This window comes from Schistocerca americana, chromosome 8 (assembly GCF_021461395.2).
Source record: "Schistocerca americana isolate TAMUIC-IGC-003095 chromosome 8, iqSchAmer2.1, whole genome shotgun sequence".
In the NCBI taxonomy this organism is placed as follows: domain Eukaryota; kingdom Metazoa; phylum Arthropoda; class Insecta; order Orthoptera; family Acrididae; genus Schistocerca; species Schistocerca americana.
In genome coordinates, this window is record NC_060126.1 from 507911578 (window position 1) to 507927931 (window position 16354).

Consider the following 16354-nt stretch of genomic DNA (forward strand, 5'->3'; position numbering starts at 1 on the left):
GTCTCTGAATTCTTTTGTAAAAATGAGTTATCATGGCAGAAACTGATGGGCGTATGCACAGATGGCGCCCCATCAATGCATGGATGTCGATCAGGATTCGTGCAGATGGTCAGAGAAAAAACCTAGTATTACTGCTATCCACTGTGTAACACACCATCAAGCATTGGCAGCTAAGAGACTTCCAAAGGAACTCAATGATGTCTTGAAACTGTGCATCAAAATCGTGAATCGTATTAAAAAGAGTGCGTTAAATTCCAGGTTATTTACGGCTCTTTGTGAAGACTTGAGAGCAGAGTATAAAACACTTTTATTTCATACAGAAGTACGCTGGCTCTCAAAAGGAAATATGCTAGGAAGATTATTTGAACTTCGAGACGAAGTGATCCAGTTTTTGGAAAATAACCAACAAACTGATGCGTATGTGGGATTTAGCAAGCCTGGCGTTCATGTTGCATTGGCTTATCTGTCAGATTTATTTATTTATCGTATGATGTGTACATTGATTTACATTTATATACAATATTTTCAGGACTAAAATGTACAATCACAAGTTCGTACAATTTTACAGCTCTATGTCTAGTTCTTCAATCCACTTGACTGCTTCATCCGATGTACGATGAATGTCCATTAAAGTTCCTCTGAAAGTACGATGAGGGCAGTCAGCAGCAGGGTCTGCGTTGCTTCACGTCCGTAGGTATAACCTTTAAATACCCTACACGTGACCCCTGGGTGGTGCTAAGAAAGCAACAACGATAAGATGAGACCGAACTGTCTGAAAAGACCTCTCGGTCAAAGAATGACGAAGGACACGTGCGGTCCTATTCAGGACCCACAAGCTCGTAGAATTGGACCATCTCTGCGCATCTGTCAACTGAATATCGAAGGGATAAGTCGAGCAAAATGTGAGTATCTTTCCAGGCTCACACAGAAATATCTGTCAGATATTTTCGAGTCTTTAAACACATTGAATTTGAAATTACAAGGTGGAGAGTCAAACATATTTTTCATCGGGATGCCATCAAAGCGTTTACTGGTAAGTTGCAACTATGGAAACGTAAAATTTTAGCCTGCAATTATTCCTGCTTTCCCAGATTGTTTGGAATCCTGGAAGAAGCCCGATTTCAAAACGATTTTAAGGATACTAATACTAAGAGTAAAATATCGAACCATTTGCAGCACCTCATTGATGAATTCGAACGATGGTTCCCTAACAGTTGTGATGATAAAATTTATTATAGGTTAGCGACGGATCCATTTCACGTTGACGTGGATGTGTTGCCAGACAGACTACAAGAGGAAGTCTTAGAAATTAAAAATGATTCTGCAGCGGAGTATGACTTTGAGAAGATGGATAAGCCTTTATTTTGGGTGAAATATCTCACGGTGTATTCCAGCACAGCAGAACAAGCACTGAAACTGTATTTACCATTTTCAAGCACTTATTTGTGCGAAAGAGCATTTTCAGCGGTAGTGGCAATAAAAAATAAGCTTAGAAGCAAACTCAGTATTGCCAATGATTTACGTTGCGCAGTTACTACTATTCAGCGAAGAATTCAAAATCTTGTAAAAAATATGCAAGATCATCCTTCACATTGATTTATTTTTTTTCTTGCCATATGTTTGTGGAAACAATATATTAATAATAAATACGTCACATTATAAGAGAACTTATTATTTCCCTCCTAACTGTCCTTACATGTAGGTAATACTGTAAAATTATAAAAAAACTACTTCTAAGAAACAATATAAAATAAACATAGTGAATCTGATTTAAATATAAATACTGCGTGTGATCCTTATGGATTCTGATGTTACGTGTGGTATGTTATTTCAACTAATAATAGTATTTCTTCTGGATGAAGACACAGCGAAAGTTTAGCCTAGATATGGCAAGCGAAGAGTAGTCCTAAAATCGTATACTTGTGAAGAAATGATGCGCAGCAAGGGAATGTAATCAAGGTAAGGAAGTTGTTTTATTCATATTTTTTAAAGTTCTGTGTAGTCTGCAAAATTATTTCGTAAAACGTATTTTTTATTTTTTTGTCTGGTTCTGGGAACTGGGCCTTTGTCATCACTGACATAAATGCCAACCTATGCGCAATGACAATGGGGAGCGCTATAGGCGTACATATGAGTGATGTTCGTTAACGCCGTGACTGAGCGACTATTTTTGATAATGAGTTAAAGTAATAAGATACACTCAACTTAAAATAATGGCCCGCATCCACTAATCTGCAAGGGTCGCAAATATTTTTCCTTGTTTACCAAGGACTTTCTTTACTTTAGGAGTGGCTTATAATCACTAGACTAGACTGATGACGTAATAACTGCGACTCGATACATTAACAGCCCACCATGTTACATTACGTCACCATCACAAATTTTTCAATAGTTTCTTGGTAATTAATAAAAATCTCTGTATTTTTTAGTGGGGGGGGGGGGGGGGCATGGAAGTTTTTTTTTCGGCAGACGGGGGGCGTGACAAACAAAAGTTTGGGAACCTCTGCTTTAGAAAATCGCACTCCACGTACAAGTGGATCCCTCACAACCGGCATACGCGGAAAATATGTGACCTCGTGAAATATTCTCTAGAAAATAACGACTATATAGTCCTTTGAGTAAGTTAAAATTTGCTCCACATTTGTATCACGATTGGCGGTGAAGATGTGGCCTCTGTATTTCGGGTAAACCTTTCTGAAGCGCTCTGTATCCTGAAACGGAGTGTAGCCGCAGCGTCAAGAAAAGAAAAGCAGAGGCCCTAGCCGCTGGCCGTAAAGCTATGTAATACTCTGCTGCTCCTCTCTGATGTCAACCGCTTTGATGTACACCACTACTCGGACTTCCACTCGCTCTGGAATTACCCTGACAGAACGTCATTTCGTAACATCGGACACCAGAAACTGACATTCGCCTGATACAATTTCTCTTTGACTCTGACTCGGACTTGGAAAAGCTTTGTAACGACTTATACACACACACACACACACACACACACACACACACACACACACACACTCAGTAAAAATCAATAAGAGAGACCTGTCAGTTAGTGGACAAGGGGTCTGTCGTTTTAAGGCAAACTTTTCACATTCTGATGGATGCCTCTACTTTGTTTGTGCTACTAAGAGTCTTACTAACGGGAATGACGGAAATGAAGTAGTTTTTAAACGCGTGTGGCTTCAGTGGACAGCACTTTTGGGATAGTATTGCAGTAAGAGACGACTTCAGTAGTGACCATAAGTGAAAAATAGTGTGTAACGACACGTCTGAACAATGTCCTTACACATAGTGGGACTCCACTGAGTTGCAGAATTAAACATGTGGACGTGCTGCGCCGGTTAAGGACGGGTACCATTAAACAGTGAAATTCATTCTTATAACATTCAAATACTTTTTACTTAGCTCTTGAGTCGCACCGGATGTAATCTTGGTATTCTGTTCCCTCCAGAGAAGGAATACAAAATATTCAAAAAATGGTTCAAATGGCTCTGAGCACTATGGGACTTAACTACTGTGGTCATCAGTCCCCTAGAACTTAGAACTACTTAAACCTAACTAACCTAAGGACATCACACACATCCATGCCCGAGGCAGGATTCGAACCTGCGACCGTAGCAGTCGCCACAAAATATTCAATCTTGGCTCAGTGAAGTGTAATGCCGGCCGTAAAATAGCTTCATACAAAGAATGTCACACGACACAGTGGAGGATGTAGGAGGGGTAAAATACAGGGAGCGAAAGGCTATTTACAATTTGTACAGAATTCAGATGTCAGTTATAAGAGTCGAGGGGTATGAAAGGGAAGCAGTGGTTGGGAAGGGAGTGAGGCACGGTTCTAGCCTATCGCCGATGTTATTCAATCTGTATACTGAGCAAGCAATAAGGGAAACAAAAGGAAAATTCGGAGTAGGTATTAACATCCATGGAGAGGAAATAAAAACTTTGAGGTTCGCCGATGACATTGTAATTCTGTCAGAGACAGCAAAGGACTTGTAAGAGCAGTTGAACGGAATGGACAGTGTCTTGAAAGGAGGATATAAGATGGACATCAACAAAAGCAAAACGAGGATAATGCAATGTAGTCGATTTAAGTCGGGTGATGCTGAGGGAATTAGATTAGGAAATGAGACACTTAAAGTAGTAAAGGAGTTTTGCTATTTGGGGAGCAAAATAACTGATGATGGTCGAAATAGAGAGGATATAAAATGTAGACTGGCAATGGCAAGGAAAGCGTTTCTGAAGAAGAGAAATCTGTTAACATCGAGTATAGATTTAAACGTCAGGAAGTCGTTTCTGAAAGTATTTGTATGGAGTGTAGCCATGTATGGAAGTGAAACGTGGACGATAAATAGTTTAGACAAGAAGAGAATAGAAGCTTTCGAAATGTGGTGCTACAGAAGAATGCTGAAGATTAGATGGGTAGATCACATAACTAATGAGAAGTTATTGAATAGAATTGGGGAGAAGAGGAGCTTGTGGCACAACTTGACTAGAAGAGGGGATCGGTTGGTAGGACATGTTCTGAGGCATCAAGGGATCACCAATTTAGTATTGGAGTGCAGTGTGGAGGGTAAAAATCGTAGAGGGAGACCAAGAGATGAATACACTAAGCAGATTCAGAAGGATGTAGGCTGCAGTAGGTACTTGGAGAAGAAGAAGCTTGCACGGGATAGGGTAGCATGGAGAGCTCCATCAAACCAGACTCAGGACTGAAGACCACAACAACAACAACAACATTCAAACTCGCAGCGTGGTGTAAATTATTTAGCAATGAAAATGGGAGGCTCTTTAAAAAATTTTATCGGCCTTAATATGGCCATGACCGTAGAGAAACACCCATTTAGCACTGGCAAAACGCAACATATGCCGGTGACGTAATACATGCAAGCTTCTAGCATCCAAACAAGAATGACATATCAGTTCGGTCGTGTGAATTCGCTAATCAGGCCGAATTACAGACAGCAGACTTATCGCTTTCATTGACGGCTGTAGGTCTGACCCAGTTGATAACACTCCACGAGGAAACAAAGTAGGTAAAATTGTACCAATTCTGTAAGCATTCAGCTGTGGCCAGGGCTGATGCACTGTCCCCCATGCTGACAATTTTGCGGATAAACGTCCATACATATTAAAATTTGGCAATTCGGTAGTGGATCTGTATTATCCAATAATGGTAACATAACTGGTGTGTTATTCGGTAGTGAAAGTATAATGAAACCGATGGCACAGATTGATAAACTACCCCAAGTTCTTTAAAGAATTTAAATCCCATGTATAAAACATTTTGCTGCGCGGGATTAGCCGAGCGGTCTGGGCGCTGCAGTCATGAACTGTGCGGCTGGTCCCGGCGGAGGTTCGAGTCCTCCCTCGGGCATGGGTGTGTGTGTGTTTGTCCTTAGGATAATTTAGGTTAAGTAGTGTGTAAGCTTAGGCTCTGATGACCTTAGCTGTTAAGTCCCATAAGATTTCACACACATTTGAACATTTTTTATAAAACATTTTCAAACGTCTACTTTACAAATTAGTTAAGGCGTTAAATATTTGACACCAAAAATGTAATTCTTACACTGTTTTCACTCCATCTCAAATACATATAGTTCTTCGCGAGTCTCAATGTCTATGACGCCATGTATCCTGACATATTTTTCGTACAACGATATACACTCCTGGAAATGGAAAAAAGAACACATTGACACCGGTGTGTCAGACCCACCATACTTGCTCCGGACACTGCGAGAGGGCTGTACAAGCAATGATCACACGCACGGCACAGCGGACACACCAGGAACCGCGGTATTGGCCGTCGAATGGCGCTAGCTGTGCAGCATTTGTGCACCGCCACCGTCAGTGTCAGCCAGTTTGCCGTGGCATACGGAGCTCCATCACAGTCTTTAACACTGGTAGCATGCCGCGACAGTGTGGACGTGAACCGTATGTGCAGTTGACGGACTTTGAGCGAGGGCGTATAGTGGGCATGCGGGAGGCCGGGTGGACGTACCGCCGAATTGCTCAACACGTGAGGCGTGAGGTCTCCACAGTACATCGATGTTGTCGCCAGTGGTCGGCGGAAGGTGCACGTGCCCGTCGACCTGGGACCGGACCGCAGCGACGCACGGATGCACGCCAAGAGCGTAGGATCCTACGCAGTGCCGTAGGGGACCGCACCGCCACTTCTCAGCAAATTAGGGACACTGTTGCTCCTGGGGTATCGGCGAGGACCATTCGCAACCGTCTCCATGAAGCTGGGCTACGGTCCCGCACACCGTTAGGCCGTCTTTCGCTCACGCCCCAACATTGTGCAGCCCGCCTCCAGTGGTGTCGCGACAGGCGTGAATGGAGGGACGAATGGAGACGTGTCGTCTTCAGCGATGAGAGTCGCTTCTGCCTTGGTGCCAATGATGGTCGTATGCGTGTTTGGCGCCGTGCAGGTGAGCGCCACAATCAGGACTGCATACGACCGAGGCACACAGGGCCAACACCCGGCATCATGGTGTGGGGAGCGATCTCCTACACTGGCCGTACACCACTGGTGATCGTCGAGGGGACACTGAATAGTGCACGGTACATCCAAACCGTCATCGAACCCATCGTTCTACCATTCCTAGACCGGCAAGGGAACTTGCTGTTCCAACAGGACAATACACGTCCGCATGTATCCCGTGCCACCCAACGTGCTCTAGAAGGTGTAAGTCAACTACCCTGGCCAGCAAGATCTCCGGATCTGTCCCCCATTGAGCATGTTTGGGACTGGATGAAGCGTCGTCTCACACGGTCTGCACGTCCAGCACGAACGCTGGTCAAACTGAGGCGCCAGGTGGAAATGGCATGGCAAGCCGTTCCACAGGACTACATCCAGCATCTCTACGATCGTCTCCATGGGAGAATAGCAGCCTGCATTGCTGCGAAAGGTGGATATACACTGTACTAGTGCCGACATTGTGCATGCTCTGTTGCCTGTGTCTATGTGCCTGTGGTTCTGTCAGTGTGATCATGTGATGTATCTGACCCCAGGAATGTGTCAATAAAGTTTCCCCTTCCTGGGACAATGAATTCACGGTGTTCTTATTTCAATTTCCAGGAGTGTAATTTTGCAGCTGCCGTAAGTAGTATGCGTGGATATTCTCCGAAAAATGTGTTGCGAATGGAGTTTGATTTAAATAAGTAATAAATCAAAACGTCGTGCCTGGTGCTGAAGTTTCATCACAGGAACAGCGAAAACGTATTAAGCAGTAGGCTTCTCCGTGAGAAAAGGCGTGGCATTTTGTGTACAGTCTATTGGTAGTCGCCAAGTGCTGACATACTCAAATACAGTCTGGCTAATTTGCGTGGAGTGAGTTACACTGCCTGGAAACATACATGCAGTTTCTAACTTTTGTAATTAACTTACTGTGCTACGCTTTTAACGTAATATACCTGTTTCATGATTTGATTTGAAAGCATTTCAAATTTTTCACTTCGGTCATTAATTGTATTAAACACTGAAAATCGAATTCTTATTGCATCTGGAAGATGCTAGACAGGCAACCAGCATGACCAGGTGAGTATTACAGCCATGTAATAATACGGTTGGACATTAATTTTCAGTTACGCGTATGCAGCAGAAGCAGTTCAGGATAGTGAGTTCAGCTTTATTATTCATTTTTTGAAACTGTGACTGTTCCCATATATTGTCGTTTATACTTTATGGCGCAACACCCTGAACAAACGGATTCCAGCTGAGCCACAATTTATCATTGTGAGCCTTTCCTCAAATTAGAAACAGACGATAGGTGCAGTGTACAAGTTATTAGGGGTGTAAGTCACAGCGCGCAAAGTATGCAGACTGCATTCGTCCAGTATTTCAGTATGACAGCACATGGCAAGCTGTTTTGACACCCCCGTGGATTTTCACATCTGCATCTCCATCTACGTGATTACTCTGCTATTCACAATTAAGTGCCTGTCAGAGGGTTGAATGAACCACCTTCAAGCTGACTCTCTACCGTTCCACTCTCGAACGGCGCGCGGGGAAAACGAGTACTTAAATTTTTCTGTGAGAGCCTTGATTTCTCTTATTTTATCGCGATGATCATTTCTCCCTATGTAGGTGGGTGCCAACAGAATGTTTTCGCAATCGGAGGAGAAAACTGGTGATTGAAATTTCACGAGAAAATCCCGTCGCAACGAAACACGCCTTTGTTTTAATGATTGCCACTCCAATTTACGTATCATGTCTGTGACACTATCTCCCCTATTTCGCGATAGTACAAAACGAGCTGCCCTTCTTTGTACTTTTTCGATGTCATCCATCAGTCCCACCTGATGCGGATTCCACACCACACGGCAGTACTCCAGAATAGGGCTGACAAGCGTGGTGTAAGCAGTCTCTTTAGTAGACCTGTTGCACTTTCCAAGTGTTCTGCCAATGAATCGCAGTCTTTGGTTTGCTCTACCCACAATATTATCTACCTGATCGTTCCAATTTAGGTTATTTGTATTCGTAATCCCTAAGTATTTAGTTCAATTTACAGCCTTCAGATTTGTGTGACTTATCGCGCAATCTAAATTTAGCTGATTTCTTTTAGTACTCATGTGAATAACTTCACACTTTTCCTTATTCAGGGACAATTGCCAGTTTTCGCACCCCACAGATATCTTATCTAAATCATTTTGCAAGTCGTTTTGATCATCTGATAACTTTACAAGACGGCAAATGACAGCATCATCTCCAAACGATCTAACACGGCTACTCAGATTGTCTCCCATGTCGTTAATATAGATCAGAAACAATAGAGGGCCTATAACACTTCCTTGGGGAACGTCGGATATATTAGTTCTGTTTTACTCGATGACTTTCCGTCTGTTACTACGAACTGCGACCTACATCGGTTGGATTGGCCTTCAGTCGGATAAGGGAGGATAAGGGTTCATATCCGTGTCCGGCCATCACGATTTAGGACTTCTGTGATTCTCCTAAATCGCTGCAGGCCAAATGCCGCGGTGGTTCCCTGGACAGGGTACGGCCACTTTCCTTCCACGTACTTGAAGCAATCCAACCTTTTGTTCCGTCCCTAACACCATCTATATCTATTCTCAATAATTCTGTAACGTAATAGGGAGAAGTTAGAGTACTGTAGGGGCCTTTCACTGCCAGAATCTGTCACCCAAAAACGCAAGCATTATATCACTGGCTGGTCTGCCTTCTTCAAGAATCAACGTAAAGGTGTATTCTTCAAGATCCAAACGAAAAGTGCCTAGAATGGCTCCCTTGTGCTCTTCACTCGAGAAGTGTCCGTCTCCACTTGATTTCAGTGGTGATCCTCCACTATCTGTTTTTCCATTGTCTGAAGGCCATCCCCCCTCACCAGGGGCTGGCGATCATTGTACATCGTTCTCTATAACTTCCTACCCACATCGTGGTGGACTGCTGGTAGCAAAATGGCTCTGAGCACTATGCGACTTAACTGCTTCTGTCATCAGTCGCCTAGAACTTAGAACTAATTAAACCTAACTAACCTAAGGACATCACACACATCCATGCCCGAGGGAGGATTCGAACCTGCGACCGTAGCGGCCGCTCGGTTCCAGAATGTAGCGCCTAGAACCGCACGGTGCTGGTAGCACTTTGTAAGTCTCGACTGACTCCCACTCATTTCACGCTATTTTTCCACAACTACCCTTCGCAGTGCTAGACGTTCAGCGTCCACCACTACATGAGGCTGCCTGTTCTTAGTTTATCTGAGCTGATTTCTCGACTTTTCCACTTGACAATCACGTCACCAACACTCCACTTGGTCTGCTTTGAGGAGGGCCGAAATGTCACTGATGGAACTGTTACTCAGGAGACATCCGGAGACTGACACTGCTTCTCAGATGACTCCACAGTACTGTCCCTCGCTTTTTACACTAGCAGGTCCGCCTCGTGACAATACTAGCGGTCTGTTTCTCATCAGATAGGGGTTGTGCGGATACTTATGACCAAATAGCGTATTATTAAACGTACACAAAGACTGTACCTTGTAACGTTCTTTAAAAAATATTAAGTGTAACGTTCTTTAAAAATTAGACGTGACGAGTTTGTGAAGCACGTTAGTAACGCCGTCGCGCCGACTAAACGCCCTCGGGACGACACGCGCCGCCGTTCTCTGACTGCCGCCCACCTCCTCCATTGAGCGTGCCCAGGCTCGATGCGGTACTCAAGAGTCGGTTGAACGAGTGTTTCCTAAGTCGCTTCTTTCGTGGATTAATTACGTTTTCTTGGGATTCTTCCAATGAATATTTTAACGGTCTTTTTTATTCCCCTGTAAAATATTAATTTGAAATACATGCGACGGAAGGAGGACAACAAGAGGCAGAAAACCTTTTCGGTAAAAAGTCATGTAAGAGGAACGGCGTCCATAACCCCCCCCCCACCGCCCACCCCCCCTTGCCACGAAAAAATGAACAGTAACTACGTATTTGAAACTTCCTGGCAGATTGAAACTGTGTGCCGGACCGAGGCTCGAACTCGGGACCTTTGCCTTTCGCGGGCAAATGCTCTACCAACTGAGCTACCCAAGCACGACTCACGCCTCGTACTCACAGCTTTACTTCTGCCAGTATCATATCAGCGCACACTCCGCTGCAGAGTGAAAATCTCATTCTGGAAACATCCCCCAGGCTGTGGCTAAGCCATGTCTCCGCAATATCCTTTCTTTCAGGAGTGCTAGTTCTGCAGGGTTAGCAGGAGAGCTTCTGCAAAATTTGGAAGGTAGGAGACGAGGTACTGGCAGAAGTAAAGCTGTGAGGACGGGGCGTGAGTCGTGCTTGGGTAGCTCAGTTGGTAGAGCACTTGCCCGCGAGAGGCAAAGGTCCCGAATTCGAGCCTCGTTCCGGCACACAGTTTTGATCTGCCAGGAAGTTTCATATCAGCGCACACTCCGCTGCAGAGTGAAAATCTCATTCTGGGAAATATGTATTTGTGAGACTTTCCTTTGTATCTAATTTACACTGACGTGTTTACACCTGCGCCAAGTTAGCGCTACGGCAGCCATTGTTGACATATTTTAAAAAACTGTTACGAAGTCTGATTCTATCAGACGCAGTGTCTGTATTTTTTTTTTTTTTTTGCCCTCGTTTCGGCCTGCTATGGACCACGAATATTTTTATCTGTTTCCTGATTGTGTTTCCCTCTTTTGCCAGTAGATTTTCATTTTCGCTGACTGCGCTTCTTTTCCCTGTTTTGGCCGTTTGCAGGCAGGACGTGGAACTGGCGTGGTAAGCGAAATAAGGTTTTTAGTAATTTTGACATTTTTTTTAAACGTCTCGGTCCTGAATGTCATCAAATGAAATTTCAGTTTCCTGTAAATCCTTTTTAACTTGGCTTGCCCATTTTGAATACGATTTTGTTTTTGAAATTGACGAGTGTTTGCGATGAGTAAGTCTTTGCGGGTTCATTCTTTCCAGCTGACCAAAAAACATCATTCTCCGCTTCCTCATGCTGGTAACAATGTCTTCTGTATGTTCTTATAATTCACAGTTGTGTCCTCGGCGGAATTCTCCGTTTTCTGTATTACTGTTTTCGCAATGTATTTCAATTTTTCGTTCAGTGTTCAGTCGTTTGTTCTACTGAGTGGCTATGAATGGCAGTGTGGTAATTTATTTTCAGTCCGTTTGCAAAGTGTGCAGCTTTTATTAGTTACTGCCTGGAACTGGGACAGCACAGTATTCTTTGGAGTTTAGCGGCTCGCACGTAACCGAGACATTATTTTAACTAGTCAGACGCGTATCCCAGGTCCCCTGTCGCGATTTCTATAATGTTAAATGAATGTTTCCAGGAGATTTTCATTTAGGACCCTTTATAGTGGCAGCCCACCCGAGATAAGCAGCAAGAACTTGAACTTTATAACGCGGAATTGAGTCATTTTCAATCTCAAGTTAATTTTTAGAAAGAGGACACGCCACAATGTCGACGGGCCACTTACTTCCTCCGCGTCCGGTTTTCTGTGTTCGTTCGGCTTTAGGCCGCTCTAGACGGAAACTGCTGAATATTTTACCGTCGTTTCTATTTCCTACTAACTATTGATCGCTAGTTGCGCAACAGTAGCCGTGCATAGTGCGCAGTATGCCGCGCTGGTTTACGCTGACTGCGAGGGACACCTGGCGGTCCATGTGGCTCCCTTCTACAGGCCTTGCTGCACCTCGCCACAGTCTTCACACTTTTAAACTTACGATCGGCTGACAGTCATGCGGAACCTTAGACGTTCTGCGTCAGATGATTAGGCTAACGTCTATTGTGAACGTTCACCGGCGGTCCTCCCCTAGGCTAGTCCCTGACTTTCTTTCACTCTTCACAATTTCGTCCCGTTACGAACGGAATGTTACCTACCTCGAGTCGTCCCTGTGGCTGCACACTCTCCAGTTGTGGAAAACCTGGATTAGGGTGACTGCACGTTGACAAGCCTCTGAAGTTGTCAAAGACGTTTCTGTATAAAGTAATTAAGATTAATTGTAATTTATTTGCGATTTTCGTGTGTTGCGAGGGCGGAACAGAGATGTGAAATAGACAGCGATGGTGCCACGGCATGCAAGTATTATCCATAAATACTGCGGGTCTTGATTTATATTAATTGTGATCTTGGTAACTTTCGACAAGGCGGCACTTCTCGTTGTAAGGCAGCCATTTTTGCCTACGTTTGAACGGTTGTCACACCAGTGTGGCGCCAGAGAAGCGTTGCTCTGAACGTTAACGACAAGTAGGTTCAAAAAATGGTTCAAATGGCTCTGAGCACTATGGGCCTTAACTTCTGAGGTCATCAGTCCCCTAGAACTTAGAACTACTTAAACCTAACTAGCCAAAGGACATCACACACATCCATGCCTGAGGCAGCATTCGAAGAGCAAGTAGGTAGCGTACCTTAACTTTGCTGCCGGCTCAAAACTGTGCACAGTACTGACCACTGCCAGGTTGGCTGTGTAAAGTTGAGACCTCCCTCCGAAACCTGAGGTGTTAAATAATCCTCACAGCAAGAGCTCCAGCCCACTCCGACCAAATTTTTTCTGCAACCAAATGTGCTTCCGTGGTTGCTGCAAATACACTGCCGGAACAAAATTAGTACACTCTTTTAGAGATTTCGAATTCACTCGAGATTTATTGTTGCAATAGTGCATATGGAGTACATGAAACGATTACGCCTACAAGTCAATAGCACAAGCGGTTCTGAGGTACCAGGTATCGACCCATGCTGAAACACCCGTATTAGCACGTCGTGAGCTGTCTCTGGCAGCCGGTCGATTGTACAGATGGCCAACACTGTCTACATTTACATCTACATCTACATTTATACTCCGCAAGCCACCAAACGGTGTGTGGCGGAGGGCACTTTACGTGCCACTGTCATTACCTGCCGGCCGAAGTGGCCGTGCGGTTCTAGGCGCTGCAGTCTGGAACCACGAAACTGCTACGGTCGCAGGTTCGAATCCTGCCTCGGGCATGGATGTGTGTGATGTCCTTAGGTTAGTTAGGTTTAACTAGTTCTAAGTTCTAGGGGACTAATGACCTCAGAAGTTGAGTCCCATAGTGCTGAGAGCCATTTGAACCATTTTGTCATTACCTCCCTTTCCTGTTCCAGTTGCGTACGGTTCGCGGGAAGAACGGCTGCCGGAAAGCCTCCGTGCGCGCTCGAATCTCTCTAATTTTACATTCGTCATCTCCTCGGGAGGCATAAGTAGAGGGAAGCAATATATTCGATACCTCATCCAGAAACGCACCCTCTCGAAACCTGGACAGCGAGCTACACCGCGATGCAGAGCGCCTCTCTTGCAGAGTCTGCCACTTGAGTTTGCTAAACATCTCCGTAACGCTATCACGCTTACCAAATAACCCTGTGACGAAACGCGCCGCTCTTCTTTGGATCCTCTCTATCTCCTCTGTCAACCCGATCTGGTACGGATCCCACACTGACGAGCAATACTCAAGTATAGGTCGAACGAGCGTTTTGTAAGCCACCTCCTTTGTTGATGGACTACATTTTCTAACGACTCTCCCAATGAATCTCAACCTGGTACCCGCCTTACCAACAATTAATTTTATATGATCATTCCACTTCAAATCGTTCCGCACGCATACTCCCAGATATTTTACAGAAGTAACTGCTAGCAGTGTTTGTTCCGCTATCATATAATCATACAATAAAGGATCCTTCTTTCTATGTATTCGCAATACATTACATTTGTCTATGTTAAGGGTCAGTTGCCACTCCCTGCACCGAGTGCCTATCCGCTGCAGATTTTCCTGCATTTCGCTGCAATTTTCTAATGCTGCAACTTCTCTGTATACTATCCACTAGGTCATTTATATATATTGTGAAAACCTGGGATACTTTAGGCCACGTCTGCTCGACCTGTCCACGTAGCTCTGTAAGAGTTGTTTGTTGACGAGTCGCACAAGGCACTTTTCGTCCCATCGTATCCCACACATGCTCGACTGGAGACAAGTCCGGAAACTCTGCTCGCCAGAGAAGTTGCTGCACGTCTTGCAGACCACGTTGAGTTTTACTGGCAATGGGCGGGCGAGCATTATCCTGTTGGGACAACACATCACCTTTCTGTTGCAATAACGACAATGGAAGGGTACTAACAACATTCTGCACGCACCGAGCGCCGGGTCGCGTCCCCTCCGGAAACATCAAACGTGTACGAGAGTTGTAGCTTATCGCACGCCAGACCGTAAGGCCTTGGATGGAGCCAGAGTGTCTCGGACGTATGCACTCTACGAGGGAGCGCTCACCAGGTCTGCATAGTACACGGAAACGACCATCACTCCCCTCCGGCCAGAATCTGCTCTCATCGCTGAAGAAGACGGAGCACCATTCCATCTTCCAAGTGATCTCCTGACGCCACCAGTCGAGTTTTGCACGTCGGTGCTGTGGTGTGAGAGGAAGACGGGCTAGAGGTAGGTATGCCCATAGTCCCACTGCTAATAGCCGGTTTGCACTTCGCACTTCGTGTTGACACGTCTTGGCTCACGAGCCTCCTTACCTGTGCTGTGGTAGGTGTACGGTCTGCCACTGCTGCCCTTACAATAAGACGATCCTTACGGGCGTCCTTTCGCCTGGACGCCCAGAACCTCGTCTACGGGCGTGACAATGTTCACGTGACCATTGACACAAGCATCGTTGCACAACTGACGCAGCACGTCCAGGATCGCAAAGGACCATCCCGCCACTCGGAAGGCCACACTTTGATCCCCTTTCAGACTCGCTTCTTTAGCTGTAGGAAGCGCGACTGCATCTCCGTGGCGTGGTCCCCTGCTTCCTTCACACGTTTGAACCACACAGATCCTTTTAGCTGTGAGCATTTCCTGCTGAAGGGTAGACACACATGACGGTCTGGTAGCTACGCCACTACGCTATCTGTTGGCGGACGACAGTGAAACCACTATCTGTTGTTGTTGTTGCGGTCTTCAGTCCTGAGACTGGTTTGATGCAGCTCTCCATGCAACTCTATCCTGTGCAAGCTCCTTCATGTCCCAGCACCTACTGCAAACCTACATCCTTCTGAATCTGCTTAGTGTATTCATCTCTTGGTCTCCCTCTACGATTTTTACCCTCCACGCTGCCCTCCAATACTAAATTTGTGATCCCTTGATGCCACAGAACATGTCCTACCAACCGATCCCTTCTTCTAGTCGGGTTGTGCCACAAGCTTCTCTTCTCCCCAATCCCATTCAATACCTCCTCATTAGTTATGTGATCTACCCATCTAATCTTCAACATTCTTCTGTACCACAACATTTCAAAAGCTTCTATTCTCTTCTTGTACAAACTATTTATCGTCCATGTTTCACTTCCATACATAGCTACATTCCATACAAATACTTTCAGAAACGACTTCCTCACAATTACATCTATACCCGATGTTAAAAAATTTCTCTTCTTCAGAAAGGCTTTCCTTGCCGTTGCTAGTCTACATTTTATATCCTCTCTACTTCGACCATCATCAGTTATTTTGCTCCCCAAATAGCAAAACTCCTTTACTACTTTAAGTGTCTCATTTCCTAATCTAATTCCCTCAGCATCACCCGATATAATTTGACTACATTCCATTATCCTCGTTTTGCTTTTGTTGATGTTCATCTTATACCCTCCTTTCAAGACACTGTCCATTCCGTTCAACTTCTCTTCCAAGTCCTTTGCTGCCTCTGACAGAATTACAATGTCATCGGCGAACCTCAAAGTTTTTATTTCTTCTGCATGGATTTTAATACCCATTCCGAATTTTTCTTTTGTTTCCTTCACTGCTTGCTCAACATACTGATGGAATAACATCGGGGAGAGGCTACAACCCTGTCTCACTCCCTTCCCAACCACTGCTTCCCTTTCATACCCCTCGACTC

The 16354-nt window shown here is 44.9% G+C and overlaps 1 non-coding gene across 1 annotated transcript; it reads right to left on the reverse strand.

Annotated features, from left to right (window-relative positions):
- Nucleotides 1–10465: 10465 nt before the first annotated feature.
- Trnas-cga lies at nucleotides 10466–10540 on the reverse strand. Its single transcript has one exon. It is a non-coding gene; the product is annotated as a tRNA-Ser (tRNA).
- Nucleotides 10541–16354: the final 5814 nt, after the last annotated feature.